The sequence below is a fragment of the Myodes glareolus genome, chromosome 3 (assembly GCF_982192425.1).
Source record: "Myodes glareolus chromosome 3, mMyoGla1.1, whole genome shotgun sequence".
NCBI lineage: Eukaryota > Metazoa > Chordata > Mammalia > Rodentia > Cricetidae > Myodes > Myodes glareolus.
In genome coordinates, this window is record NC_142028.1 from 127,974,239 (window position 1) to 128,001,891 (window position 27,653).

A 27,653-nucleotide genomic window follows, 5' to 3' on the forward strand; every position below is an offset into this window, starting at 1 on the left:
CGCAATAAGTGAGTAAGAGAACACATGAAAGACATTCAGAAGGAAGGGCTCTTCCTACAGGAGAATCCTAATTAATAAGTAAGGGGGAATGGAGGAAACAGAAAGTCATCACTGTGAGTCAGGAATCCAGACTAGATGCTCGAACTGGTGGAGAAAAGGTGACAAAATGTTGGCATAGTCTTCAAATACCAGCCCATGAATGTGTTAGTGCAAACCAGGCAGACACCGCCTTCACTGGGTGCTCAAAGTTCAAGTCTCCAGTAGCAACACATTACCAGCTTCTATACCACATAACCTACAGAGAAGGCAGCATCAGAACTGGGATACTCCTACTTGAAATGCGTGGCTCCACACAATAGCATAGAGGCTCGTTAAAGAGGTCCAAGACTCAGAAGTCAAAGAAAGGTAAGGATCTGGCCCCATACAAAAAAGACACAGCAACTACATGAAAGTGGGATCCTGGATTAGATGCTGGCCAGACCATTATGGGACAACTGGTGAATTCTGAATAAAAAACAGAATTAACTTACAGTATGGTTGTTACAAACTGAGTCAATCCTGATTCAGAACAAGAAATCAAAATGATCTGAAATTTAGAACTTTTGGATAGAGGTAGACTGACAGACAGACAGATACAGTATACCTGGTATTGGTATTGGTATTGGTATTGGTATTGGTATTGGTATTGGTATTGGGTATGGTATGGTATGGTATGGTATGGTATGGTATGGTATGGTATGGTATGGTATGGTATGGTATGACAGATAATGAATTCTTTGCCCATAAAACTTTAGTTTTAGAAGGTTTGGGCATTGGTTCAAGTGACAAAGGACTTGCTTAGTAAGCATGAAGACCTGGCTTTGGGTCTCCAGAACCCATGTGAAACAGTGGCTTATGCTTGTAATCCCAGCAGTGCTGAGATAAGCGATGGAGGCAGGTGTACCTAGGGCTTTGCTGGCCAGCATAGTGTGACTGACAAAGTGCCAGGCCAGTGAGAGACCCTGTCTCCAATGAAAGTGGACGGTGTCCGAGGGACAACAGCCACTGTTGTCATCTGACCTCCACACACATGGAACTTACATGCTGGATTTAGCATATTTTTGATTTCTGATTTTTAAGATTACAGAGGTTCAACCAGCAGAGTCTATGCAGATATTCCAAAATCTGAAAAAGTATGAAATCCAGAATACTTAAGGCCTTAACAATCTCAGATAAGGGAAACTCAACCTGCAATTTAATTTCCTGTATCAATATTAATTTCATAGTATAACTTGAAAACTATACAATAATTATACTTGGTGTTAACATTTGAAGAATCTGAGTGAAAATGTGTGGAAATTTTTGATATTATTTTTGCAAGTTTCTTTTTTTAAGTTTGAAATTATTTTAAAATGAAACGCTGGGGCTGACGAGATGGCTGCAGAGGGAGGTAATGGATTTGCCGCCAAGACTAACCACCTAGGTTCAGTCCCTGGAGCCTGGGATGGGAGGAGGGAGCTCCTATATGTTGTCCTCTGGTCTCGGCATGTGCTGTGGTGCATGTCTGTCCATGCACAAACAGTACATATAATTTTTTTAAATGAAAAGCTTAAAATAAGTAATGCTAAACCCTGTCTCAGGGTGATCATTGAGAAGCACAGATAGAGAGGATAAAGAAACCTATAAATCTCTTTTTAAAGGGTATGTGTGGTTAGATGGGAACAGAACCACAGAAGAAAATGAAGCCAGAAAGGATGGGGCATAGAGTAACTTTAAAGAAGAAAGGCTTGATGAAAAAGGCACCTCCACAGGACAGAGTGAGCCTAGGAAGGAAGCCAGCTGAGGGAACAGCCACTGCTGAGGCTCTGAGTTTGTTATGCACGGTGTCAAAAGAGATCAAATAAGGTCACACTGAATGGAGGTCATCTTTCCACCCATTCTTGTCTCTGTGGGAGCTGGCTGCCCCATTCCACCCTCTCTTTACCCCTGTTCTCTCTGAACAAGGTGTGAGGTCAACCATCCCAAAGAAAGCACTGTCTTCTTACACAAGCTGAAGTCCCAGAGCCAGCAATGCAGCTGAAACTTCCCATAAGAAGACCTTGTCACTGCTTCTAGAGGTCCAATCCCAAGCTTATCCTGGAGAACTGAGAAATAAGGTGCTTTTCTTGCTGAGAAGATGCTGCCCTACATGGAGGTCACACAGCAAGACACTCATCTTGCAGTCCAAGAGACACAATCAACCAGACTGGGTCCTCTCACTCCCAAAGGGATCAGAGGAGCAGGAGTCCTCTCTCCCTGTCATGGTCACCAGGGCGCCGGTCACCCACAGGATTCAGGTTCTTTGTGGTTAAGTACACAGCCGATGAGATTTAGTGAAGCCTGCACATCAGCCATGCCTCTGCTCCCAAACCTTCTGTACTCCTCACTTCCCATCCCCATAGCACACCTCACCTCTGCAATGCACCAACAGTGGACATTGCCTGTTCCCTTCATCATCAGCACACCTCACCTCTGCAATGCATCAACAGTGGACATTGCCTGTTCCCGTCCCCATAGCCCACCTCACCTCTGCAATGCATCAACAGTGGACATTGCCTGTTCCCGTCCCCATAGCCCACCTCACCTCTGCAATGCATCAACAGTGGACATTGCCTGTTCCTGTCCCCATAGCCCACCTCACCTCTGCAATGCATCAACAGTGGACATTGCCTGTTCCCTTCCCCATCAGCACACTTCACCTCTGCAATGCATCAACAGTGGACATTGCCTGTTCCCTTCATCATCAGCACACCTCACCTCTGCAATGCATCAACAGTGGACATTGCCTGTTCCTTTCCCCATCAGCACACCTCACCTCTGCAATGCATCAACAGTGGACATTGCCTGTTCCCGTCCCCATAGCCCACCTCACCTCTGCAATGCATCAGTAGTGGACATTGCCTGTTCCTTTCCCTGTCAGCATACCTCACCTCTGCAATGCATTAGCAGTGGACATTGCCTGTTCCCATCCCTGTCAGCACACCTCACTTCTGCAATGTATCAGTAGTGGACATTGCCTGTTCCCATCCCTGTCAGCTCACCTGACCTCTGCAATGCATCAACAGTGGACATTGCCTGCTCATAAGACAAGCTAATGTGAAGTCAATTAGAATCAGGTTGTAGGTTTTCCTTCTACAAACTGTCTGCATCCAAGTTGGTCACCAGTACCAGGAAAGGACGGCAAACTAACCCTAGGGAGGTAGGAATCCACAAGTCTAGCCTACATTGAGGTAAACTTGGTTCATTTTCTCAGCATAGGCTCATGGCTGTGATTTTTTTTTATTGCAGCCATATAACACGGTCGTATTTTCTGCTAGTAAAATTGTCCCTGGGTCAAACAATGGAATCAAATTGATCAATATTTCAAAGCTCTGATTAAAAAAAAAAAAAGCTTTCTTGTGTGTGTTTCTCTCTAAAACACACACACACACCCCTGAGAACAGTCCACCACCACTGGATCGCTAGTACACAGGATAACAGTCTCTTCTTACTGGGCTGCCTTATAAAGGAACATGCAAGGCCAACCCAGCACCACAGAGGCTCCCCAGTACTCTGTTCACATAGGTCACCTGCTAGTTTCCACCTCCCTCAGAAGATACTTTTAAACATCTTCAAATGCCATTTGCATACAAAGCCTCAGCAAATTCTAACCTCTTCCTCAGAGCCCGGGACGCCCTCTCCTCTCCCCTCTGCCAACAACCCACAAGGTCACACACCTCCCTTCCCTCTTGGCATCCCAAGAGCTCCTCAGAACCAACAGTCTGACATGCAGGGGCTCATCTATCCTGCTCGGCTCTGATGACAGCAGGTGTCACTAAGACTGTGGATTGCGGAATCCTCTTCCTGGGATCAGTCAAGCGAAGGTGACAGGCAGCTGGTGCTCAGGGATGCCCCCAAGTACAAGGAGCTAACTCAGGGCAGGCATAGAGCATCATGCTTCTGGACACCGGATCCCAGGCAGTCCTGGCTTATAGTAGGTGCTCAATCTATAAATAGGCAGTAGCTGTCCAGGCTGCTGCTGTTTGAGAGCTCTGCTCCGGAAGGATTTCCTCTCCAGTTCACTGGGAGAAAATGACTGACTTATGCTCACTGTGCTCTGAAAATAACATGGAAAACTGTTCTTAGAAAGTGAGGGTCACAAGTTTACAGAGCTCCCATGAAGTACAGGGCAGAGATCTCGAAAGACGGGGAACTGGTGCTGCACCCTCCTGCGGCTGTAGCAAGTCTTATGTTCACATTGCATGGAGGCCACGCTGAAACAAATGGACCATTTGGGTGAACTACTGTGGCCAGCATGCTTTCACCTTTGCCTTAACTCTGCTTAGCTCTCCTCCTTCCTCATCTTCTTGATAGACCCTTTGAACAGAAAAGCTGTTTGTATCATTTAACACAGTATTTATATTCCAATGGGAATTTTCCAATGGCTTAAAAATGGACTGGCTCTGTGCACACCTGAGACTTCCTCTGGAGAGATTGTGTATTCTGGCATTTTCCTCTGTGCACACCTGAGACTCTTCCTCTGGAGAGGTTGTGTATGCTGGGATTCTCCTCCTCTGTGCACACCTGAGACCCTTCCTCTGGAGAGGTTGTGTATGCTGGCATTTTTCCCTATGCACACCTGAGACCCTTCCTCTGGAGAGGTTGCGTATGTTGGGATTCTCCTCTGTGCACACCTAAGACTCTTCCTCTGGAGAGGATGTGTATGCTGGGATTCTCCTCTGTGCACACCTGAGACCCTTCCTCTGGAGAGGTGGTGTATGCTGGGATTCTCCTCTGTGCACACCTGACACCCTTCCTCTGGAGAGGTTGTGTATGCTGGGATTCTCCTCTGTGCACACCTGAGACCCTTCCTCTGGAGAGGTTGTGTATACTGGGATTCTCCTCTGTGCACACCTGAGACCCTTCCTCTGGAGAGGTTGTGTATGCTGGCATTTTCCCCTATGCACACCTGAGACCCTTCCTCTGGAGAGGTTGTGTATGCTGAGAGTCTCCTCTGTGCACACCTGAGACTCTTCCTCTGGAGAGGTTGTGTTTGCTGGCATTTTCCTTAACAAGTCTTCTCCCAAAAAGGTCATGTGAGGTCACCAGCTCCCTAACAAGCAGCCAGAATGATTAGGACTAACAGGCAGTCTATGAGGCAACTCTTGAGCACCCACAGACACCCTATGGCACTGGGTGAAGAATGGGTCTTCTTGTACCATACACTCTTCAAAGAAATGTGCATGAGGCAAGCTCCCAAGGGGCCATGCCCTCCAGGAGTTGAGGACCTTGCTTGGGGAAGGAGATAAGAGAGAGGTTTCTGGGGCTTCACACACCTCTGGGAGCCCAGGATCAACACAAACTCTGGTTTAAGAAAATCTGTGTGCTCCAGCACCACCCTGCTAGGAGCCGATTTATATGATTATAATCATTATTGATAAAGGACTGCTCAGATGCCATCACTAATTGTATTATGGAGAAACTGAGGCCCCAAGGGGGCAGGACTGATCTCAGTGTGCAGAGCAGGTCAATGGTGGTACAGGACCTTGTGGCACCTGTCCATCCCTCCTGTAGCACATCCCACTACAGGGGACGAAGATAAGGTGTCCCCAAACCCTCATCACGTTCCACTAATTTTTTAATAGACTTTAACAATTTACTGACACCAGTGGAGCTCATAAAGTAGTTTAATTGAATTAATTAGGCAGTCACGACTTACTCCTGAGTTCCCCCTTTGGCTCCGGGGAGGCTGTGCCAGTTAACCCCTGATATGCTAGAAAGGCTGTGGATCCTGCTCATGTATGAGAATTCATCACACCACCCATCTCTTCTCTACAAAAGGTACAGCCATCATCTTACCTGGATCTCACACAGCTCACCTGGGTCTGGCATTAGTACTTCTAAACCGCATCGGCCAGACCCAAACTGTGGGAAAGGCACCTAATTAAAACTTCGAGGAGATTCCTGAATGTGGACTCACAATGCACTCTCCTGCAGGGCCTACACGATGTGTAGCAAGGCAGTAGCTGCAGACCCAATATGGGAGCCAGGTGATGTCCCACTGGTGCCCACACCCTCCTACCTCCTAGGAGACGCTGGCACACACTATGCTTGAGCGTGGTCAGGAGGCTGCTGGACATGCAGACTGTTAGTGCCAGCTATGCCTGCTCGTTCAAAAGCTCTGGGATAGGGCTCATCACAGGATCTTAACAGACACCACCAGCCTCCCAAATACTGTGGAACAAACCAGAATTGAAGGAAGAAAGTGGTCTGGGTGAGGGCCAAGATTCCTTCTATAACTAGAAATATGAAAAGCCACTCACTCACAAATTACTCCTCAAGTAATATGTAAAAGCGAAAAACAGGAAATAGTCAAACAGTTCCCAGATAGGGCCAGGCTGGGCCAAGTGGTATACTCCGAGGAGACTGTGAGCAGAACCACAGGGAGATACAAAGCTTATAACACTAATGGGTTTCAATCTGGAGAGATCTAAGGGTCAGCACCCATCAGACTGCTGGTGAAAACCAACCCTCAGACTCAGAACCTACTGGGGGCCTCGAGATCATTCTCTTTCTTCCTCATTCTTTTCTGTTTTCTAACCCTTCCTATGCATGGCACAAGTTTGGCTTTATTATTGTTTCAAATATAACAGAAAGATCCTATGTGAAGCAGATCTTGGGAACAGAAAGATCCTTGGGAAGCAGGAAGGGCCATAGGAATTTGGGAAGCACATGTGCTGTGGGACCATGCTCTGTACCCTGTCACTTGCATTTTAAATAAACACTGATTGGCAGTAGCTAGGCAGGAAGTAGAGGCGGGGCAACCAGGCAGGAAGTAGAGGCCAGGCAATGAGAATTCTGGGAAGAGGGAAGTTTCATTAACCCAGACAGAAAGGAAGCCAGACACAGAGGAAGCAAGATGTGATTGCCTTACCGAAAAAGGTATACACATGGCATACAGACAAGAATTATGAGCTGATACTAGTTATAAAAATTAATTAATAAGAAGTCTGAGCTACTGGGCCAATCTGTTTATAATTAATGTAGACCTCAGTGTATGTCTTTGGGACTGAATGGCTACAGTACTGGGAGGGACAGAAACCTCAGTCAACACACATGGGCTTCTGAGATCTCAGTCTGGGCGGAGGAAGAGGGCAGGAGGTATGGAGAACACACAAGTAGGAAGGATGGACAGACTGAGGGATGGAGGAATGGGCAGATGAAACAAAGTGCTGAGGAGTCACTCTATGAAAGTGTGGGTTTTCTTAGTTTATCAAATGAGCTCTTAGAAGGGAAAAAGAAAGAGAGCAAGAAAGCGGGGTGGAGGGAGGGAGGGAGGGAGGAAAGAAGGGAGGGAGGGAAGAAGGGAGGGAAGGAGGGAGGGAAGGAGGGAGAGAGGGAAGGAGGGAGGGAGGGAGGGAGGGAGGGAGGGAGGGAGGGAGGGAGGGAGGGAGGGAGGGAGGGAGGAAAGAAAAAGAAAAAACAGCTCAAGAAGCCAGATGGAAACTGGAGCCCAAAGCCCTGGGCCCACAAGGACATGCTTCAGAGCCCACACACTTGAACACACCTGGCAGAGATGCATGCATTAGTAGGTCAGTAATATGTCACTGTTTCCAGGAACTTCTAAGTCCCAAAGCTGGGTTGGCTGCAGATCCTGTTACGTGGCCTTGGCAGAAGTGTGTAATTATGAAGTGCCAAACAGGAGCCAGGTGAACAAACACCAGACCTGGGTGAGGAACTGGCTGGTTAAGAGGTGCTCTATCAACAGCCAGAATAGGGGTCACCCTGTACCTTCTCTATAGCCTTGGAAGTCACGGCATAAACAGCTGAGCAGTAGAGACAAAAGCACAAAGTATGGAGGTGGGAATCAAGAAGTATCCAGGAGAGCTATTCAGTATGGCAGAAAAGAAACGAAAAAAAAAACAAACAGCCTGAGGGAGGGGACTGTACAGCAGGCTGTACTGTGGGTACCAGCTAGGTGCACTGTGTAAGCGTCAGAGCCTAGAACAGGCTCGAGAGCAGGAAGCCATGGGGATGTGTCCATTCTGCAGCCTGCTGACCATTCCCAAATGGCTCAGACTTTGAGGCGGTGACACCTTTCACCTTGAGCCAACAAACCCCAGGAAGGAAGTCATGTCACCATGCTTCCTTCTATCCCAACGTGACTGAGAAGCACAGGACACCCTGGGTGCACTGGGAAACTGTCTGCTGGACCCTGGGATGACCAAGTGTTCTTAGCAGGGTCTAGAAGAAACCCTGCACACCCAGTGGGGACAACAGGGCGTCACACCCTAGAGCCTAATCTTCCCATTCCTTCCATGCCTACTGTTGAAGTTCCAACTGCCCCTGGACCAAGTAGGGTAGGAATACACGGGGCTTGCCTTCCAGGCAAAAGCCAACCAATTCTCCACACCCCAGAATAAACTGAGTTGTGGGCACCACTGCCCTTGATTGCCCAGGCCTCCCTTTCATGACACACAACGGGGACACATGCTCTATCTTCACCTTCTCCTCTCCCGAGTGACGTGCCTTTAGTCACAAACAGGGGGCAGAGGTGACCCCAGAACCCATCACTGCTCAGCAGGGGCAGAGGTGACCTCAGACCCCATCACTGCTCAGCAGTGGACAGAGGTGACCTCAGACCCCATCACTGCTCAGCAGTGGACAGAGGTGACCTCAGACCCCATCACTGCTCAGCAGTGAACAGAAGTGACCTCAAACCCCATCACTGCCCAGCAGGGGGCAGAGGTGACCCCAGACCCCATCACTGCTCAGCAGGGGGCAGAGGTGACCCCAGACCCCATCACTGCTCAGCAGTGGACAGAGGTGACCTCAGATCCTAGTCCATCACTGCGCAGCAGTGGACAGAGGTGTCCTCAGACCCCATCACTGCTCAGCAGTGGACAGAGGTGAACCTCACACTCCATCGCTGCTCAACAGTGGCTGTACTTCAGGACTAAAACAGAGTGGCACCTTCTGCCCCTAGAAGGCATTCAAGGACAGGCTGAGAAGTTTATCAGTTAGCAGGAAGGATGTTGAAGGGAGATTGAAGGACAAGACCTAAGCTGCTATCTTAGGAGCTGAGCAGTGAGAAAGGGTTGCTGACTTGATGCTCGCAGCACCTGGGAACAGGCAAGTCACAAAGAGCAGAAGTTTGAGATCTGAAAGTGCAGCTCGGTGGTAGAAGGCTAGCCCCCCCAAACGGGAGGCTCGGTGGTAGAAGGCTAGCCCCCTAAACGAGAGGCTATAGGTTCAATTCCCAGCACCACCCCACAAAAGAATGCAGGGCAGATGTATTCTGACTCTCCACAGCCTCATGGGGACAAGGTTGTCACACTATGGCAGAAAAGCAGATGTGCACGGGACTGCTTATAGAATAAATGAAGTGCAAGAGGCTGGAGAGCAGCCCGCTCTCGTGAGAACTGACTCCATCTTATCTTCAGGTCCCCAGCTCCCAACATCACCACAACAGCAATGAAATTTCAACAAGAGTTTCTGAAGGGGCAAACCTTGTCTGTCTTCTGTGTTCTTCAAACTCTCCCAGGGAAGCAGATAGCAGTGGTGACAAGGCCCAGGGAGCATCAGACAGATCACCCTCCAGCCGGCCTCTGGGCCACCGTGTTAACCGGGACCTGTCTCCCTCAGGACCAGATATTCCCAGATGCCTAGCAGGCATAGTGGGGGCACACAAAACTTTTAGAAGTAGCACACGCGCACGCGTGCGCACACACACACACACACACACCCCTTTCATTTCTTTTAAAAACCAGAATAAACTGAAATTTTCAAGTCAAAGAAAATGTTTGACATTCAGTATCTTCATCTTTATACCAAAAAAAAAAGTCATTAAAGTACAATTTTTAGTCTTTTCTTTAATGAAGGAAGAACTCCCCCACAGGCAAAAGTGCCTGAAGTCCACAAAAGTCATACTGTGACCATACCTCCTCAATTAAGAGAGTAATTTTTACCCATTTGACCCTCTGGGCTGCTGTGTAAGATTTCGCTCACAGAAGGGACGTTAAGCTAACAGTCTGAAAGCTGGTAGCAGATGGCAGTAGTGGTTCTCCATGGGTTAGGGTTGCACCTTAGGGTATGAATTAATCAGTGGGCTTTTCCAAGTCCACGATTCGAGACTTGAAGATCCCTTGGGCATCTGGTTTCAGGTGCCAATGTCTCCCAGCGAGACATGCAAACCCACTGCGCCCTTTCTTTTTGGGTAACTTTCACTGTATGTCTGAAGGCATCGGAAGTACAAACTCAGTGTGGAAATGCAGCTGCCCCCCTGAGGACAGGCACTGTTCTCTGGACCTGCTCTTCCTCTTCCAACAGCGTCACCTCTGTCACTCCTGAAGGAGTGGCTGCCTCGTAAGACAGGATAACCTAACCAATGATTCCACCGGAAGCCACAATACCCAGCTAAGGTGGGGCCCCCAGCCTTGTGTGCGCACTCAATCTCCATCATATGCAGAGTCTGCAAACTCACTACTAACAACTAAAAAATTGCATGTATTTATATATTTACTGCGGAAGGGAGAGGTGCGCATGTGCCAGGGCACATGTGGGGGTCAGAAGACAACTTGCAAGAGTCTTCTCTCCTCCCACCTCGTGGCTCCAAGAGACTGAACTCAGGTTTGTAGGGCATAGGTTACCCACTGATCTATGTCACAGGCTGCCCCTTCGAAAGAAGCAGAAACACTGGGCCCCGTGATCCCTCCAAGAGTTCTCTCCACCCTCTAAAATGTCCCCTTCCTACTGATGACATTGAACTGGTGGGGCAGCCTGCAGGGCCCCATCTTCTGGTATCAACCAATGAATAAGGATGCAGCGTCCTAGGAGCCTCACAAAAAGCCTGAGCACAGCGTGGTGGCTTCTCCAGTAACACGCAACAGCTACTCCCTCCCATCATGCCTCTGCTCTGACCACCCTGGGACAACCTGACTCCAGCCAAGCTGCCCTTACCTGGCTGAAGCCACGTGCTGCACTATGGGGCTAGAGGTAGCTCTAACAAGAGGAATAAGAACCAGGAAGTCTCATTAGTTGGCCAAAAGTACCTTCCCAAGGCAGTGAGAAAGTTAAGAGACAGAGCCTGGGAGGGCACATGCCACTGTCAAACCAAAGCCAGAGCGGAGCAGCCACGAGAACCCTATGATGTGACAGCCATGAATGATGGAGTGCCAAGGGCACAGAGGCAGCACCTGATGTCACAGGCCAGAGAAGTTGGGCCTGTGTTGTGGGTGTTTTATTCTTTTGACTTTTGAGGGGGCCTTTTGCCAAGCTCCCAAATAAATCACACATGGAGGCTTATTCCTAGTTATGAATGCCTGGCCTTAGCGTGGCTTGTTTTATGCCAACTTTTCTCTTCATTACCTCGCCTACCTTTAGCCTCCGTGCTTTCATCTTTCTCTATTTCTGTATGCCTCTCGGTGATTCTTTCTCTGTGGCTGCTGTGTAGCTGGGTGGCTGAGCCCTGATGTCCACTCCTCCTTCTCTTTTTGCTCCTCGTTGCTTGCTTGCGTCTTCGCTTCTCCTTTTATTTATTCTCTCTGCCTGCCAGCTCCACCTATCTTTGCTCCTGCCTTGCTACTGACCGTTCAGCTCTTTATTAGACCACCAGGTGTTTTAGACAGGCAAAGAAGCACAGCTTCACAGAGTTAAACAAATGCAGTATAAACAAAAGTCCCCACAACTAAAAATATTATTTACCAACAAGCATGCTTGTTTTTGCCTATTCCACACACCTTCCTCCAGACCACAGAGCCATCTCATCACTGCGCAAACCACTACCCAAGTACTTAAACCTTAAGGGCTATTATATCCAGCTTCCAACATAGAGGGCCAGGAACATCAGCCTACCACCATTCCTGGAGTAGGCATGACAGTCTGGGAAACTGGGAGAGCCTCTCTTTCTAGTGGGAGTGGGCCTGTCTGGGAACTATGTCAACACGAGAGCCCCATGTTTCTAATGGTGTCACCTGTGTATTTGTAGTAGGAATGCTGACATGTGTCCCTTTTGGCTGAAGAGACTCTAAAATGAGGTCCTGTCTAGAACAGAGTCCACTATATTAACTGAGACTCTAAAATGAGGTCCCATCTAGAACACAGAGTCCACTATATGAACTGAGACTCTAAAATGAGGTCCTGTCTAGAACACAGAGTCCACTATATGAACTGGGACTCTAAAATGAGGTCCTGTCTAGAATACAGAGTCCACTATAGGAACTGAGACTCTAAAATGAGGTCCCGTCTAGAACACAGAGTCCACTATAGGAACTGAGACTCTAAAATGAGGTCCTGTCTAGAACACAGAGTCCACTATATGAACTGAGACTCTAAAATGAGGTCCCATCTAGAACACAGAGTCCACTATATGAACTGAGACTCTAAAATGAGGTCCTGTCTAGAACACAGGGTCCACTATATGAACTGGGGCTCTAAAATGAGGTCCTGTCTAGAACACAGAGTCCACTATATGAACTGAGACTCTAAAATGAGGTTCTGTCTAGAACACAGAGTCCACTATAGGAACTGGGACTCTAAAATGAGGTTCTGTCTAGAACACAGGGTCCACTATAGGAACTGGGACTCTAAAATGAGGTTCTGTCTAGAACACAGGGTCCACTATAGGAACTGGGACTCTAAAATGAGGTTCTGTCTAGAACACAGGGTCCACTATAGGAACTGGGACTCTAAAATGAGGTTCTGTCTAGAACACAGGGTCCACTATAGGAACTGGAAGACTATGTGGAAGGGCAAAGATGACTGTTACTGGTTTCTGTGTTCACTACAGTACACTGTCCACCATTAAACACACCCTACAAGGGAGACTCTTTCAGAAAGGAGCCACTGAAGGTACCATTGTCACAAAATGACTATGGGTTATCCATCACCTCTGAGGATCTGCCAGTGGAACCAGACGTAGAGGACTGTCATGGCAGTTCTGACACTGTGTGGTCCTAGGCTGACGTGCATGTGTGTGTGTGGTGTGTGTATGTGTGTGGTGTGTGTGTGTGCTGTGTGTGTGGTGTGTGTCTAGTGTGTGTGGTATGTGTATGTGTGTGGTGTGTGTATGCTGCGTGTGTGTGGTGTATGTGTGTGGTGTGTGTGTGTGGTGTGTCTAGTGTGTGTGGTGTGTGTATGTGTGTGGTGTGTGTGTATGTGGTGGTGGTGATGTGTATGTTTATGTGGTGGTGGTGATGTGTGTGTGTATGTGTGTGTGCAGTGGTGGAAGTGGTGTGTGTGTGAGGAGGGGGGAAGGAGAGAGAAAGAGAGAGGGAGAGAGAGTATTGAGGATCAAATCCACAGTCTTGTGCAAGCGACACAATGTTCTATGATGGCACTATATACCCAGTCCTGTGGGTTTGTTTTTAACAAAAGCAAAAAGTTTAGAACTATCTAAAATATTAGCTAGGAAAAGTGTCTATACTACAGGTGAAGAGAAAATATTTTAGTTCAGCTGTACAATGCAGCTGTGGTTTGTGTGCACACATGTGTACAGATGACTCACTCCAGACATGCACACATGACGGCCAGAAAGGGACACTGGGTATCTTTTCTGCTGCCCTCACCTTAGCTTCCAAGGCAGGGTCTCCTCTTGAACCTGCTGCTTGTGCTTTGGCTGAATTCACAGTCGCAATAATGTCCAGCTAGAGAAGCCTCGGGACTCGCCTGTCTCCTCCCCAGGGCTAGCGCTGAGACGTGTATCACCACTTCTAGCTTTTACCTGGCTATTAGGAATTCGAACTCTGCTACTCATGTTTGCAAAGCAAATCCTTCATCCACTCAGCCACCTCTCTGGTCCATGAATGTGTTTTGTTTTTTTTTTTTTTTATCAAAACTGTGCTACAAATCAAAAAGTTGAAAGAATTAAAATTTAATAAATACAAGAGTTTATGGTAAGCCAAGTCTAGTTCATTATTAAAGGAAGATTTTTTAGTACCTTTGCTGTGACTGGACCTGAGTGAGTATCCATGCCACAGCAGTCAGGGCAACATCCATGGCCTGCCCAGCCACTCACTACCTGCACCACACACGCCTTCCGGACTCCAGCTGGTTCCCAGCAAACACTCCATCCAAGCTGGCCAGTCCTCCAGACTGCATTTTTGCTTATCTCCCTGGTAAGGGTTCAATACGCAAAGTCTATTCTAAGCTGTTGCTGTAATAAAACACTCTGACCAATAGCAACTTAGAAGTCACCCTTCGGGCCACAGTTCATCACTGAAAGTAGTCAAGACAGGAACTCAAACAGGTGTTTGAAGTAGAAACCATGGAAGAATTCAGATAGCTGGCTCACTCTCTGGCTCACCCACAGGTTCATGCTCAACTAGCTTTCTGATACAGGCCAGGGAGGACTACCCTGTTTAGGGAAAGGTGCTGCCCACAGTGGGCTGAACCCTACTACATTAACTATCAAAACCATCCCCTATAGACATGCCCACAGGCCAATCTCATCTGAGTGGAGAGTCCCTTCTGGGTGACTCTGAGCTGCACCAAATTGACAATCTTAGCTAACTAGGACAGATCCCTACAACTATGTGGCACATGCCAACAGTATTCAGCGCACAGCATACAGTGTGTGGACCAGCGGCAGTAGGTTATTGCAGAAAACCCATCAGTGTAATAGCCTGGATCTTCTGCGTTTTCATAAGTACATGCAATAAGTATCCACACAACAAAATCCTCTAATAGATATGTCAGAAGTTATTTCTAGCATTAAGTGAGCAAGACGATGAATCTGTGTTGCTTTATTATAGCAACTCAGTTTGTTGATCTGTCAGAGCAGCTATGGAAAACTACCACAACCCCAGTAAGGAAGCACCAAAGATAGACGCCCAAACACCCAGCAGCAGACATTGAGATGGACACGATCTGCCAATCAAAATTTATTAAGCACAAAAGAAGTAGAAAAATCAATCAACGGGAAGAGATTCAAAAATGTCAAAAATGTCCAAGAATGAAAGGCTTTAAATATATTTAAATGGCTATCATAAATGCACCTCCATATTATAGAGACACAAGAGAATTTTTTTTAAAATTTCATACTTTTGGAGATGGAGAGTCCAATCCTGGGAGAAAGACAACACAGCAGGTAGAACTATGGACAGGAGGAACAAGAAAGAAGAGGACACGAGCAACCTAGGGATGCTGCAGCAGACTCTCTGAGCAAACAATAAATCACAGAATGAAAACAGATGGGAAAAATAGCCGGGGCATTGGTGAGCTGGAGGACTGGAGACACGCGATTGGAGTCCTCAGAAATGGGGTGTTTGTGGAGACACGCAATTAGAGTCCTCAGAATGGAGTGTTTGAAAAGTAATGGCCTAAAGTTTTCCAATTTGGAGCAAACTGTAAACCCAGAAGACCCAGAAAAATCAATGATTCCCAAGTTGAAGAAACAACCAGTCCCAGGTACATAAACATCAAAATGCTTAAAACAGGAGCTAAAGAGAAAAATCATAAGTCATCAGAAATTTGTTTCAAGACTTTAAATAATGAGCAGCCAAGACGAAGAGTGTGGCCACCTTCTCATCAGAAAACAATTTTGCCAGAGGGTAGTGAAGCTCACCTCAAAAGTACTAAATGGAAAAACATCAGCCTAGAACCCTACAGCTGGCAAAAATATCAATTAAAAACAAAAGCAAAATACAGAAGCCCCAAGTTCAACAGGTTTGGCAGCAACTGGCTGTGCCAGAAGAGCATGGCTGTCTGGTAACAGCAACCGGGGCACTGATGGCAGGAACCACTGCGGGCCCTGTGAATACAGAGGCAAAGCAGAGGCAGAAATATTGGGGGTCCCGTAGAACAACCGTGCAGCACCCTACACAGGAAAGCCACACTGTTCCAGCATGAGCAGAACACATCTGTGCTTGTGAGTGTATTAGGAAGCCCGAGTCGGGCACACCTGCGGTCAGAGACACTGGCCCATTAGCCCTGCTAACAACAGGGCTCGAGAGGAGAAGAGGCACAAGTAGGAGCCATTTCCAATTGACTCGTTTAACTTTTGCGTCATCCGAACCACTTTCAAAGACAATGTGTCTATATGATCTTGAGTTTAAATTAAAATTTGGGGAGATAAATAAAATGTAATATATATGCAATGTATATTAATATATTCATATAATGTATTATATTGTGCTATATAAATATTAATATATGAAATGTATATTAATATACAAATATAATATGTAAATAAAGTCTGAAACAATGGAGTGTGTCTGTAATCCCAGTGCTGGGGAAGTGGGGGCAGGGGGATCCCTGGGTCTTCCTGGCCAGACAGCAGTCTAGCTGAATCAGCAATCAGGTTCAGGGAGAGACCATGTGTCAAAAAATAAAGCGTAGGATGGTTGACAAAGACACTGTAAGCTGGCCTCTGGCCTCCACGTACAAAGGCAAATACACAGAGAGAGAGAGAGAAACAGAGACAGAGACAGAGAGACAGAGACAGATGGACAGACAGACACAAACAGAAGCATTCACCAAGATATTCTTGGCACGCAAATCAAGTCAAGCCAAGAGTGAACTATTTCGTCGGCCCAGTGCTGCTGACACTTTACTGAGCAAGTACACAAAAGCTTCTGCTGTTCTGGTTCCTCTAAATGCCCTCCACATCAGTCGATCCTAAACTCCGGCACTGGATAACTGTCACAAAAACACTCCTTGCTGTCTGGGAAGGTGTCAGATGTGGCTGTGCTTGGGGTACAGGAAGCTGAAGGCAGGTAAAGGCAAACACCGAAGGGACCCTCCACCAACATACCCAGCAAGATCTGGTTCTCCAGTCAAAGCACCCAGAAACTCAGAAAACTCAGCAAACCCATCAGAAGAGGGCTGTGGTGTGGCTAAGAATCCCTTCTCTGAAATGCTTGGGACCAGCAAGTGTTAAGTGTTCCAGAGTTTGGGATATCTACGTAAACTTTACTAGGTGAGTCTCCCTAATCTGCAAATCCCCCCAAATATTCCAACATCCCAAACCATAATCACACAAAGGTTTCAGATTTGAGTTCCTCTCAGATGCCAGACTTTAAGATGCTCCACAGATGTAGCTCTTCACAACAGAACATGGCAGAGCACTATATAAAAATCCCGCAGGGGAAGCCAGGCAGTGGGGGTGCACGCCTTTAATCCCAGCACTTGGGAGGCAGAGGCAGGCGGATCTCTGTGAGTTAAAGGCCAGCCTGGTCTACAAGAGCTAGTTCCAGGATAGGCTCCAAAGCTACAGGGAAACCCTGTCTGGAAAAGTGACAGGTCGGACATGCTACTCCACCACACTCCCTTACTATTGGTGAACTTCAAAAAAATCCGAGCTGGGAGACCTTTAAAGAAATAGAGACTCCAACTAAGATATCTTATTTTAAAGTACCATTCAAACCACAGTGCTTACTTCTAAGAAGATGTCTAAATACCCGGGGCGAGCCGCTTGCAGTCAGGTAAAGGGCAGAGCAGGTGCAGAGCATTGAGATTAGGTCGGCACACAAGCCAGAGGCTGCAGCTACCCTGCCACGCTAGGGCGCACACAGGTGTGCTCTCCCCCACACCGGACGCTTTCCGTGCACCGCCTCACGATGCTCAGCTCACCTTTTCTGTGTTCACTGACGGAGACCCACTTCAATCTAAGCAGAAACTAAGACACAGGTTCCACAGTGTTCCCAGAGTGACAGAGAGAGGAGCGGAGGCAAGGATGGGTGACTGTGGAGCCTGAGGCCTTACCCCAGGTCATCAGCCTCTGACTCTATTCCCCCTGCTCACAGGGAGAAAATGGAAGTCTCCAGAGAAGTCAGCATAAGAGCTCCACAGCACGTAAGATGACTTTTCCTGCATCTGAAAAACTGAGGGGTACGTGGGCAGAAGGATGAGCAGTGCCCCTAACTATGGCACACAGGGCACCATGCCCCAAGGGACACTTGGAAATGTAGAGAAGAAAACCAAACAGATTTAATGGAGGATGAGGGGCCAAGGGAGAAGCTGGAAGGAAAACAAAACACCCTTCCTTCCAGGTTTGTGATGGAACCGTGGGAACTTTTCAGATTTTTAGCCCTGGTCCAGAATGTAGGAGACCTCAGGAAGACCCCGTGCCTTGAACAGCACCTGCTACTTGGCCAGAACAAAGTGTGTGCCCAGGAGACAGGAGCTTACACTTGACTCTGGTTCATTGGGCTCTAGAGAAGCTGGTGAGGGCCTGGCACTGGGCGCTGATGGATCAGCTAATGTCTCGTTCAAGTTGTCAGCGTTTTGTTAGAGCCAATTCAGTGGGTAATTAAGAAAGAAGTTGGGACCAGATGGGGAAACAGATGCTAGCTTGGCCATGAGCGGCTCTCCGCACATGTAGGAAAACAGCGGCCAAGCAGGCAGGGGACAACTTGGAGGGGCCACAGCAACTGTTGCTGGGAGGAGAGGCCCATTTCAAAGATGAAGAAACTGAGGCCTCAAGAGGCAAGAGAACCTAAGGACTAGGGAAAGATATAGGTGATCAGGGATGCAGAGACAGGAAGCAGGAGTGATTCTGACCTGAGAGAGAACTAGCTGGAGATGAGGTTGGCCCCCAAAGGAGAATGAGGACCTCCAGAAACCAGGGAGGTGAGGAAGGCTCACGACACATGACTGTGGGGACAGGGCCAGGAGGCTGGACCTGGGTCTCAGCCTTGACTTCTTCTGCTCCTCTATGCCAGAGTTTATTAGTCTGAAATGGGGGAAGGAATCCCTGCCCAGTCCACTCAAAGTGGTGTTGAAGTGAGATACAGTGCACTGATTTGGGGGCTGAAAATACAGAATCACCATGTACTCCAGACTCCCCTCTCCAATGGGATTTATTACACTGACTTACAGGTTGTGGTCCAGCTAGTGCAACAATGAATGTCTACAAACAGAAAGTCAAAAAAATCCAGTAGTTGTTCAGTCTTTGAGGCTCAAAGTCTCAGCTGGTCTTCAGTATGTGCCAGAATCCTGAAGAAGTACTCTCTACGACCAGCGAAAGAAAGGACTCACCAGCAAGAGCAAAAAGCAAACAGGCAAAAAGCAAAAGATTCCTTCACCAGAAGGTGTGGTCCAGATTTAAGGTGGATCTTCCTACCTCAAAAGACTAAAAGGGGGGTCTTTCCACTTGAAATGGTTTAATTAAGAGAGATTCCTCAGACAAGTTCACAGCTGTTAATCCCAGGTACAGTCAAGCTGCTCACAGCAATCCTGACTCAAGAACCTGAGATTTGACCATCTCCGCTGACCTGCTTAAGTACCCAGCAAGCACGCGGTGCACATACAAACATGCAGGCAATATGCATAAAATAAAAGAAATAAATCTAAAATAACAAACAAAAGTACTAAGCAATACCTACTATAAGATGAAAGCAAACGTTTCTGACACCAAAGCAGCCATTCACACGAGAAGGGATAATACGCTACTACTTATTATAACAAATACTGCTTTTCTTTTGAGACAGGGTCTAATGCAGTTCAGGCTAGCCTCAGATTTGCTATTTAGTCAATGGTAGCCCTGAACTGATACCCCTGCCTGTACCTTCTGAGTGCTGGAGCTACAAACACGCAATCACATACAGAAAATTCCATATTCTGAAACAGATTCTCAGACTTTTGAGTGCTGTGGGATAATGCTCTTGTACATTGTAAAGATTTGTTATTGATTTAATAAAACACTGATTGGTCAGTAGCCAGGTAGAAAGCACAGGGGGTGACCAGATTAGGAGAATTCTGGGAAGAGGAAAGGCACAGACACAGTTGCAAGCCAGACACAGAGGAAGCAATATGAGCATTCCTTACCGAGAAAAGGTACCAAGCCACCTGGCTAAACACAGATTAAGAATTATGGGTTGATTTAAGATGTAAGAGCTGGTTGGTAATGAGCATGAGCAATAGTTCTAACAGGTTGTAATTAATATGAAGCCTCTGTGTGGTTATTTTAAAAGCGGTAGAAGGACTAGACAGGACAGAAACTTCCATATACACTTGAGTTTTTGAAAACTAATGGGGAAAAAAAACTATTTCAGCCATTCAAATGTGGTAGAGCACACACCGTAATCAGCTCCTACGGAAAGCTGGGAGGTGCAGACACCAGAATCCCTGGAAACCAACTTGGCACATGCAGCAAAAAAAAAATCTCAACGTGTGGGAAGAGCCACATCTGAGGCTGATCTCTGACCTCCACATGCTCACACCTGCATTCGCACATTAATGCATATATGCACACATGTCATATGTGCATACATACACCCACAGACTTTAAAAAACATGGCTATTTTATTCAAGAGCATAGAAAGCTCAAAGGTAAAATAATTATGTAAAACAGAATTAAGGAAACTCCAAGAGCAAGCAAGAAGTACATTATATAAATCACCAAAGCTGAAGGTAAAAGCTAGTCTATACACAAGTGGAATTATTCTGTGTCAATTTAAATGAAACCATGCAGCAGGAAATAATCGGGAAAAACAGAACTGAAGGAGGAGGAGGAGGAGAAAGGAGGAAGGAAAGGAAAGGCCTATATTAACAGGTTAAAGGGATTCACAATAAAGTGTAGCAGACAAGTATGATCCTGCTAAATCACCTAGTAATAAAATACAAAGAGCAAAAAGTAAAAATAAAAAGAAACATCACTGGCAAACATTAACAGACTCTTAATTTCTTGACTTAATTAATAAAAATTGTATGATTAGGGTCCTACTGGAAATCTGAAAAATAGAATTAATCATGAATGATGGGGGTATGGGTATATAGTAAGCAATTAAGCCTTCAAATAAGAATCATTTCTTGTGCAAGCAAATAAAACATTTATACAAATTAATACTGATTTAATACAAATCCAAAACCCTCAGTAAGTTACAAAAACAGAATTATTGCAGGCAAAATTTTCTCACAATAGAATGAAAATAAACACAAAAATCATGCCAAGCCAGGTGGGGTGGAGGCTGAGGCAGGAGGACTGCTCTGAGTTTGAGCCCAGCCTTGGCATCATAGCAAGACCCTGTCTTAAAAGAACAAGCAAAACAGCTGGGCAGTGTTAGTGCATGCCTTTAATTCCAGGACCCTAGAAGGCAGAGGCAGGCCTGTGAACTCTGTGAGTTTGAGGCCAGGCTGGTCTACAGACTGACTTCCAAGGCAGCCAAGGATACACAGAGAAATCCTGTCTCAAAACAAAATGAAAAAAAGAACAAGCAAAACAAAATAAAAATCATTATGACATTTAAAAATTATACTTTTAAATATTCTTCAAGCTAAGGATGGTATCAAAATGATCAAATTCTTAAGAGGAAAACTAGTATAGTTTTAAAATACGACTTATGAATGTCACGAAGCATGTGCTAAGAAGAGAAGCATTTTGATTACCAATTAGAAAAAATCAGAGGTAGCTAGAGTTCTGCTCTCCCCGAGGACCTGAGTTCAGTTCCCAGCACCCACAACGGATGGTTCACAACCATCCGCAACATCAGCTTCAGGGGAATCTAGCACCTTCTGTTGACTGTGGGCAATGCACTCATGTGCACATACCCACACACAGGCACACAGATAATAATAATAAATATTTTAAAATACAAAATAAACATCTGAGCATTCATAAACTTTAAAATCTAGAGGAAAGAGAAAGGTGAATTTATGTAATATAAAAGTATAATAATTTGAGATATTTCAAGTGGTGAGAATTGACAGATAACTTTAAAAATTTAGGCTGTGAGTATAAAAATAGTAAAATGGCCCCTAGATACAGTCATTTAAACAATAAATAAGAGCGAATGTATAACAGCTACTTAAAAAATCAAGTTAGGAGACAGAATCTCACAGAGGGCTTTTCAAAAATAACCTAACAATCTGTCCTATGCCAACAGAGTTCAAACTCTGATGAAATAAATATTCCCTTATGAGGTATAAATGATCAAAACTGTCTAGAGACGAACAGAGCCCAAAAAGTCATTGGAGGAAAAATTACACTAGGAAATGTCTCCCAAAATTCAATAAGAGAGAGTTTTTGTATAAATTATTATTTTAATCTTTCACAAGCTAGACAATTCCTGTGCCATGTACATCACCCAGGCCAGGCCTAGAAATAAAAATCTGGCACACACACTTAAACTCTCGTTTCCTATGCTCTCACAAACAACCCATTGTTTACACACGGCAAGGCCTCAGGACCCTACAACACAGAGCGGGGAGCCTCAGACCCTTCAACACAGAGCGGGGAGCCTCAGACCCTTCAACACAGAGCGGGGAGCCTCAGACCCTTCAACACAGGGCGGGGAGCCGTTACAGGTGGCTGCCTGACAGCAACTGTTTTAAGACCCCAGCTCCAGACCTTTGGAAATGACAGAAAGTGTTCTGACTGATAGCTTGTGACAGTAGCACATAACTGATTTACAAAATGACAGAAACGGTATACTAAAAATAAAACCACAGGGCAATCTCACTAATGAACAGACACGGAACACCGTAAGATGGACCCACGATGTATTAAAAGAATGAACCACCCTGAACAAGATGGGTTCCTTCCAGGATAGTTTAATACACAGAAACCTATTAATATAATTCATCACATCAGCAGATCAAAGGCAGAAAAAACCATACGGCCGCCTGGGTACATAATGAAAAGGTGCTGGTTAAAAATTCATCATCCCTCCCCTCTTACTGCTAAGTAGCTCGACAGTGGGGGAGGGGCGAGTCACACTGTTGAGAGGTGAAATTTTCAAATATAGAGAAGTGAGACTAGCTGCTATAGCACAGCCACACCTCTAGACTGGTAAAAGTCTACAAGTAAAGAACTCTTGGCAACCCAGAAGGACACCTACTTAGTGATACATATTTCTGAACCCAAATCAAATGTCACGCTTGACCGGACAGTACTATAATTTTGCCCACCAAAGTAACAGTAAGACTGTACTCTTGCTATTTTTCTAATTATTCTAGGTCTAGTTGATGGATCGGATAAGATGGAGGTGGTGGCAAAGCTGAATGGTATTACATTTGTCAGAGACAGTCTGGGGCCCATCGAAACTAAAAAATAACACAAGACATCCTCTATGCCAAGACACAAAACCAAGAGTGCTGGGTGTCATGAAACAGGCCTGGGATCCCACATCCCTGCAAGAGCTAAGATCGAAGGACGGCAAGTCTGACCAGTAGAATGAGTCACCCACCCAGGGTCAAAATAAAAGGTAAAAGAGGACTAGGGAGATTGCTCTGTGATAGAACACTTACCCAAAATGAAAAGCTCCTAGTTTCAATGCCCCATACGGGAAGAAAAAAGAAAAACTTACTACACATTCAAATTTGGTAGGATACATTCATTGTATGTAAGAAAACTCTCCCATTCACAATTGCAGCAAAAATACCAAATGTCTAGAGAGGACATATAATAATAAATGTTCAAAAATTAGATGAAAAACTCTAAAATTGGTGAGTCATATACAGGCATGTGAATGAGGACAAAGAGCCATGTTACCAGACAAAAACAACGCAACATAGTAACAAGTCCCCTCTACAGCCACAGACCTCAAGCTGGTGTATAAATTTAATGCAAACAGAATCACAAACACAAAACCAAGTTCAGTGTCTCTTCCTCCAAGAACTTGCATTGCATTTCTCAGGGTTCATTTTCCCTGCCACAGCCTTGGCACCCACCCAAGGGCACAAAGCATCCAAACGCTCAAGACAGGAGGCTCTGAGCAGCATTCAGCACTGACTCAGCACCTCAGCTCCCCTCAAGGGCCAGCACCACAGTGGGCACAATATTGGTTGGATGGTGGGCAAGGGATACACTCAAAAGGGCATTGTCATCCAAAGACGAAATGCCAGCACAAACGTGGGGAAAAGACTCATTGAGTGAATTCTGGTAAACAAAACAAGATTTAAAATGTCCTACTGAAAAAATTAGTATTTGTATGAATAACATTGCCGAAAAAAACATGAAATAAGTGGGGGTCGCTTTGCAAAGTTGGAGAAACATGGGATTACTGGTCCTTTTGTGCATAAACTGTTTTCTTCATTGAATCCTTTTTTTAGTAACAAAGTCAAGACTTTCTTTCAAGCAGGGTGTCACACTGTAGCACATGCCGACCTAGAACTCACGATGTTGGCCAGACTACTTCTCCCTCAGCCTCACAAATGATAGGATTACATGCGCACCCTCCCACACCTAGCAAGAAGGTATTTTAAAGAAAATTCTGTTTCTTTTCCAAGTCAACAGAGGTTCCCAAACATCCTCCAATAAAAGCCATAAAAGAGGCAGGACGTCTGGAAATGGTCCACCTTTGACCTAGTAATCCCTCTCTGGAAATAAAGGAGAAGATTTTAAACTATCAATCTGTTTGCTATATGGAAGATACAATTTTATGGAAACGAAAACTGAGGACTAACCTAAAGTTCCAACAATACAGCATGATTAGATACATTATATCGGCTCTCTTCTGCAAATAGTGCCTCTTCCTGAAAATCAGCAAGGCAATATAGAAGCAAAATTCTAATATATTATGACTTAGATAATAAGAAATATACTTATAAATACCTAGAAGAAAATGTCCTGATGTTTTCACAGTGAATATGAGGGAGGGGGATTTATTTAGGACCACCTTTTTATTTCTCTGCTTTCTGATTCTGGTGGATTTGTCAGGTTATGTAAATATTTAACTTGTCTCTTTTACTATATTAACCATCTTAACACGACAGTTCAATAAGGTTAAGTATATCCCCACTTCTGTGTAACTAACTCAGGGATTCTCCAAACGGAAACCTCTGCACCCACGAACCAGCTCCCCCTTCCTTTCCTCCAGCTGCTGGCACACATTTTCCTTTGCATTTCTGAGTTTGACTCTAAACGCTCAGGTAAGTGGACCCTACAGATGGCTGTCTTTTCTAGGTCCTCAAGCTTCAATCACACCGCTGTGTGGTAAGATCTTCTTTAGAAGGCTGAATAATACTCCGTTGTGCAGATACGCCATCTAGTTTCTCTTCTGCTTTAAACTCTCTGGGCTGTATGTGCACCGTGGACGGCTGCACCGCAGGCCCTGTCAGACGAGTCTGTGTTTCATTTATATGAGAACTCACTACATCTACAGGGACAGTCAGGATCCAATTTCTCCAGATTCTTGCCGACACTTGTTCATACAGCCTTTCCCTCCCGCCCGCCAGGTCTCCCTCTTAAGTGGGTTTGAACTGCATTTCCCCAGACTGGTGCCACTGAGCAGTGTGCCAACATGTCACATGCTTGTTGCCAACTCTGTCTCTTCTGTTGGGATGTCTCCACTCGAATCCCTTCCCAGTTGGCAGCTGAGTTATTTTGTTGTTGCTGCTGACTTTTGATCACCTTTTGTGGTTTGATTGCTATAGGATTTCCTCCTCCCCCTCCTCCTTTTTCATTTTCTGGTGCTTTCAGACCGGGTTTCAGGTAGCTCAGGCTGGTCGTCAATGCAGTCTGTAGCTCAGGATGACCCTGAACTCCCGATCCTCCGCCTGCACCCAAGTGCCACCAGACTCAGCTGATGGACTGTCACCGCTGCGTCATCTGCAGCTCGAATACTGACTGCGTGTCCAGTGGGCATGGTTTGCAGACCTCTCCTGCCCCCCCACAGCTTGCTGTTTCTCTATAAATTCCTAATGCAAAGACGTCTCAGCATGACGCAAAAAAGAGAGAAAACAAAATTTAAGGCAAAAAAATGAATGTTTATTAAAGTTAAACATTTTACTTATCACCACCAGTGCTAAGTAACAAAAGGTGTTTAAAAAATAATAACTGGAACATAAGTAACAAAACTATAGCTCTAAATCCAAAGAGCTGGGAAGGGGGCATGACTGTGACACGCGCCTAGAATCCAGGCACCCAGGGAACTATGGTGGGAGGATTCTGAGTTTGCAGCTGGTGCAGCCACTTACGGAAACCCCAGCTCCCAAAACAAAACCAGCAACACAAAACTGAAGGGAGCCTGAAGGCCTGCGTTCAATCCCCTGGACCCGAGTGGGGTAGGAGAGAACTGATTCCCACAAGCTGTCCCCTGACACCACACACAGACCATAGCACGTGCACCCCTCTCCTGCACACATGGGCACACAAATATAAAAATGTTAAAAAAAAATTTAATGATTGGCAATTCAGCTGAGTGATGTGTCAGATAAACACGAGGAACCAGACGCCCCTGGTGGGGAGAGGGAGATATGGTGAAGCCAAGTCTGTCTGCATGCACGTGGTCTTCCACAGCTAGCCTAGCACCGGCTTCTCGGATCCACAAAGGAGCAGCGACATGTATGGAGACTTGTCTCACTGTGCGAAAGTCAGAAAGACACCGAATTGGGGTGCATCCTATGCTGGAGGTACAGCCCAGTTAGAAATGTTTGCGTTCACAGATGATAGCTATCACAAGCCAGCATGCAAAATATAATCCCATTTGTGCAAAACTGTAATCATAAATACTTAAATATGTAGAAATGACTTGAATAACGTTCATCAAAATGTGAACAGTGGTTATCTCAGAATTCAGGTGATTTTTTTTTTAAAGAATAATCTTCCTACTTTTCAGGACTGCGTGAATGTTTTTGTAATGAATGTGTTATTTTTATAGTCAGAAAAAAAATAAACCTATTTTCACTTAGGAAAAATCTAAAAAAGCCAGGAATGAGAAAAGAACTCTGGAAAGACATTTCACAGTTGGAGAACAAACGGGAGCCTGCCTCATCCGTGGAGGGAGCTGGAGACAGTGTGGTCAGGAAGTCCCAGGTTTGAATCTGGCCCTGACACAAATTGGTTTAAGCTTGGGCAGGTCAACTAGCCATTGCATTAACTGGCTCATCGGTATGAAAATAAAGACGGTACTATGTTGCATAAACACTTTGAGGATAAAAGACTAATATTGAGGAAGTTCTCAATTAATCCTGTCTCTTTGCCCTTTGAGCTCATTGTTGAATGCTCCTGCTCATATCAGGTGTTCCAGATGTGTTGAACTGGATGGATGGATGGATGGATGGATGGATGGATGGATGGATGGATGGGTGGGTGGCTGGATGGGTGGATGGGTGGATGGATGAATGGGTGAGTGGATGGGTGGATGGGTGGATGGGTGGATGGGTGGATGGGTGAGTGGATGGGTGGATGACCAGATGAGAGGATGACAAGACAGGACAACAGGTCTCTAATGGATGGAGGAACTGGATGCATAGATGGGTGGTTCAGGAGATGGACCAAGACAGACAGACTGATGGGTGGGTAACTGTAACAGCTACCTGCATTCTCCCAAGATAGCCACATCAATCTATCTACCATCCTACAAACTGAATGCCATGTTTGGGTTCCTCCTTAATGTTAACAAGAGCACACCTCTGGAACTGCCCCCATCAATGAAGTGTCATGGCGAAGTGTGCTACAGGAGTATGGAGTCATAAAGAATGCTACCCCACCCACCTACCTTCCCTCTTTACACAGGGACAGGGTCCTTGTCCCTTCAGACCATCGTCTATAAAGCCCCATCAGTCATCTAAGTCTTCAAACTCTGGGCCAATGTGCACAGAAAAGCCTTTAAGATGACTTCAGCCCCAGCCACCGTGTGATGAGACCACAGAGACCAGAAGTGGCCACTGCCGTGTTAAGTCACTCAGTTTTAGGGCGCCATCATACAGAGTGACAAATACCCAGTGCAGGTTGGGAGGTGAGTGTGCGCACAAGAGGCAGGACAGATGCAGCTGTG

General features: G+C 45.9%; 1 protein-coding gene across 4 annotated transcripts in view; it reads right to left on the reverse strand.

The window, feature by feature from the left end:
- Znf618 (zinc finger protein 618) overlaps positions 1-27,653 on the reverse strand; it is a 170,620-nt gene that overhangs the window by 128,064 nt on the left and 14,903 nt on the right. The window lies entirely within an intron of this gene.